This window comes from Bubalus kerabau, chromosome 3 (assembly GCF_029407905.1).
Source record: "Bubalus kerabau isolate K-KA32 ecotype Philippines breed swamp buffalo chromosome 3, PCC_UOA_SB_1v2, whole genome shotgun sequence".
Lineage (NCBI taxonomy): Eukaryota > Metazoa > Chordata > Mammalia > Artiodactyla > Bovidae > Bubalus > Bubalus kerabau.
In genome coordinates this window covers 7,408,862-7,413,195 of record NC_073626.1, presented here as the reverse complement: position 1 = coordinate 7,413,195, position 4,334 = coordinate 7,408,862, and the positions used below count along the sequence as shown (strand labels likewise).

Sequence of the window (4,334 nt, the reverse complement as noted above, 5' to 3'; positions counted from 1 at the left end):
GTCGCCCGCCCTCTCCCTGCAGTTCTGAAGCACGTAGGCTCTCATGGACCTCATCCATTCCACACCTGACCTTCACTCTCCCTTCCTTCCTTATTTTCTTTTGTCCCCCTTTTATTTTCCATTTTTTGTTGTGTTAGTCAGGGTTCTCCATAGAAACAGACACAATAACATGAACACACACACACATACACACACACACACACATATATATATGTTTTATTATAAGGAAGTAGCTCATGTGATTATAGAGATGGGCAGGTCCTAAGAATCTGCAGGGTGGGTAAGCAAGCTGGAGACCCAGGAGAGCCAGCAATCTAGTTCCAGTCCAAGTCTGATGGCCTGAGAATGAGAAAGACCGAGGGTGGAGTCTGAAGCTTTTCCAAAAGCTGAGAGGCCCAGGAAGAGCCAGTGTCTTCAGTCAAAAAGCAGGAAAACACCAATATCCCAGTTCAAAGACATTCAGGCAGGAGGGATTCTCTCATCCTCGGGAAGAGTCAGTCTTTTTGCTCTGCTCAGACCTTCATCTGATTGGATAGGGCCCACCTACATTAGGGAGAGCAATCTGCTTTACTCTGTCTACTTATTTAAACCTTTTAATTTACTTTAAATACATTCCCCAATGTATGTTATTTGTGTTACAAATTATGCTGAAGCTGAAACTCCAATACTTTGGCCACAGAAGAACTGACTCATTGGAAAAGACCCTAATGCTGGGAAAGATCGAAGGCAGGAGGAGAAGGGGATGACAGAGGATGAGATGGTTGGATGGCATCACTGACTCAATGGACATGAGTTTGAGCAAGCTCTGGGAGTTGGTGATGGACAGGGAAGCCTGGCATGCTGCAGTCCATGGGGTCACAAAGAGTTGGACATGACTGAATGACTGAACTGAACTGATGTTATATATCCATTAGTGTAGATTTATAATTACCTTTTAAGTTTTTGTCTTTTAGGCACTGTAAAAGAATCAAGAGTGGAGTTATGAACCAAAATTGTAGTGATACTGGTTTTTAGATTTTTTTTTTGTATTGACCTTAGCTACAGAAATGTATGCTTCATATGGCTTTGAGCTAGTGTTCTATCGCTTTGTTTCAACCTGAAATATTCCCTTTATCAAAATAAATTACTTAAATGTTAATCTCATCCAAAAATATTCATGCGGGAACACCTAGAATAGTGTTTAGCTGAATATATGGACACTCTGTGGCCCAGTCAAGCTGACGCATAAAATTCAGCATCGCAGGCACCTTTCTGTTCTCTTGCGTACAGGCCACTGCTACATGCTCCCCCAACAGTGACCCTGCATGTTGTCAGGTTCTATGTCCCACTTCTCCTCTTGTTTTTATGGTCAAGTTTCCAGAAAGGGAAATCTAGATTCACTGTCTGAAATGTCTCAACTCTCACTCACTGTTCAATGCAGATGTCATTTGTCTTCTGTCCCTATCACTGTGTTTTCTTAAGAACATCCACAGGGCTTTATAGTTGGTAAAGAATCCACCTGTAATGCAGGAGACACTGATTCAATCCCTGGGTCGAGAAGATCCCCTGGAGAGGGAAATAGCAACCCACTCCAGTATTCTTGCCTGGGAAATCCCACGGACAGAGGAGCCTGGCGGGCTACAGTCCATGGGGTCGCAAGAGTTGGGCATGACTTAGCAGCTAAACCACCACCACCAAGAATGCCAATAATCTAATGTAAAATTCTTTGCTCTCTGGCTCTCTGAATTTCCTCCTACCTCTCCAGCCCCTTCCCCTCAGTGGTGTTCCCCAGGGGACACACTGTCTTCCTTTTTCACTTAATAATCTCTGCCCATTAGTGTTACACATTCCGTGACTTTACCAGCTCTAAGCCCAGACTCAAAGCCTGTCTTCGACATTAACTGCTCTCTGAATTCCAGACTTGTATGTTACTGCTCATGGATTCTTTCTCCACATGACATTCCCCACATGAAACTGGAACTTAACACATTACCTTAAATTCATCGTTTTCTCACAGACTTAATTGTTTCTTTCTCATAATGACACTGTCATCCGCCCAATCTCCTAAGCTCCTAGCAATACCGTGGGAGACCATGATAAACACTCCCCCTCCTTCACCTTCTAATTCCAATCCGTTACCACGTTCTATCCATTTTACATGCTGAACACCCGTCTCCTTGCCTCTCCTTGGGCTTAACCCAGGCCCTCCTAATTTCTCGTCTAGACCCCAGCAGAGCTCTGCATTGGATTTCTCTCTGTCACCATTCCAGCTGCCTTTCCAGTTCATCCATTAGATTCAGTGTGATTTTCCATGACAACAGAATGTGGTCAAGTTACTTTCCAGCTAAAACTTTTCGAAGTCTTCCCCATTGTTTTGAGGTTGCAATGTGAAGACTGTTCAACAGTCCAGGAGAGACACTATGAGCTAAGATAGTGGCAGCTGAGATGGAGAGTTGGAGGAGAGGAAGCCAGAGGGCCTCGGGAGTGAGGAGGATCCCATTAGTGATTAGATGTGGGGAGTGGAAATCAAGGAAGTGCTAAGGAAAGCTTTCTACTTCTGACTTGGATAACTGAGCGATTATGGCCTGGTTCTCTGAGACTGGGGACCCAGCCCTTCCTTTCCTGGTGGACAGCAGCCAGTGGAGTTACCTGGGTGGAGCCCCACGTCTGGGGAAGCAAGGCCTCCAGGAAACCTGTCGGTCTGGGCGGAGATGAGTCAGAACCTAGAAAAGAAGAAGAAATAAAAATTAATACCAGATGGGAGAAGGAGGCAGTTGAAAGTCCCTATAAATAGTCAGCAACTGAGAACTCTACGGGAGTGGAAGGTGCAGCGAACTGTGTCTTCTCTTCTGCCAGGAGGTTCCTAAAAGTTTGCTGGCAAAGGCCAGGAAGAGAACCAGGGCCGTGCGCTCAGCAAGACATTACCTAAGTGCAAAAAGGCTTAAAGGACTTAGAACTCTGACTTCCATCCTCATTTATTTCATGAGCATTGTCATTCCCTTCTTTCTTGGTTGGGGTTTTGGCTGTAATTTGGAGCATCTTGCTGTTTGCAAAAAATTTTTAAACATGAATTGTTTGGTTGCTATGCCTCCACATTTAGATGTGCACACAGATGAACTAACAGCTTTTCTCATTTCACCCTCTTAACTGAGTCTTACCGAGTGAAAACAAAGGAAAGGCTTGTCTCATACACCTTTGAAACATACCTGAGCATTTCCAATTCACGTAATAGTCAGTCCCCTCCAGGGATGACTCTGAAAGAACCAGTCATCTGCAAGTCTATATACTAACAATATTTAAACTGGCTAAATTGAGCCAAATCACCAATTTGACTGTTTTGTCAAATTCAAGTACGTCCAATGCATTAGGGTATTAAATCCTCAACAAATTCTTCTTTGACATAGGCAGAAAGAGATCAGTGGTACTTATTTATTGTTTTTACACAAATGGAAATATATATACGTGTGTGTATGCTGCTGCTGCTGCTAAGTCACTTCAGTCGTGTACGACTCTGTGCGACCCCATAGATGGCAGCCCACCAGGCTCCCCTGTCCCTGGGATTCTCCAGGCAAGAACACTGGAGTGGGTTGCCATTTCCTTCTCTAATGCATAAAAGTGAAAAGGGAAAGTGAAGTCACTCAGTCATGTCCAACTCTTAGCGACCCCATGAACTGTAGCCCACCAGGCTCCTCCATCCATGGGATTTTCCAGGCAAGAGTACTGGAGTGGGTTGCCATTGTGTGTATACCATATATATATATATATATATATATATGGTGTATATATATATATGGTATATATACACCATACTTAAGAAAAATTTTTCATAGATAACCTGCTTAGAATCCCAAATGGGACTCAAGAGAAGACTGATCTTTCTGGCAAAGAGCAACAAAACATCTGACTTTTTGTTCCACAAGCAGGTGGCTGATGGACTGTTTCATGGAAGGTATAATTAATTCTGTCTTTCCGTCTTAGTTACCAAAATAAACTGTATAAATCCGAACATGATAGAAGGACTCTATCATCAGCTGACAAGGCTCTGCAGCCTAGGGATGTGAAATTACTAAGGAAGACAAGTCGGAAGTGTGTAATTTCAAGAGGCCTCTGCTTCAGATACTGTCAGTGGCCGGACAGTGAAGAGCCAGCGTGCTCAGCTGGCTGGTCAATCAGGGCCCAGAGCTGTCCTCAAGCCATAAGGGGGACCCAGCTGGTTTCAGCCCTTGGGCTCTGCTCCTCCCCCTCTTGGTGTCCTCCTCTAGGGAACATTACCTGGCCCCCTGACGAGGTCTTTCTGACACCTTTGCCCATACATCTGACTCAGGCCAAGCCTCGAGCCGTCAGGACACTGCCCA

General features: G+C 44.5%; 1 long non-coding RNA gene across 1 annotated transcript; it reads right to left on the bottom strand.

Annotated features, from left to right (window-relative positions):
• Window positions 1-203: 203 nt before the first annotated feature.
• Window positions 204-1,501, bottom strand: LOC129647412 (uncharacterized). The gene is made up of 3 exons (XR_008712314.1): window positions 1,409-1,501; window positions 932-956; window positions 204-339 (listed from the first exon to the last, which is right to left on the bottom strand). It is a non-coding gene; the product is annotated as an uncharacterized LOC129647412 (long non-coding RNA).
• Between the last annotated feature and the right edge of the window lie 2,833 nt (window positions 1,502-4,334).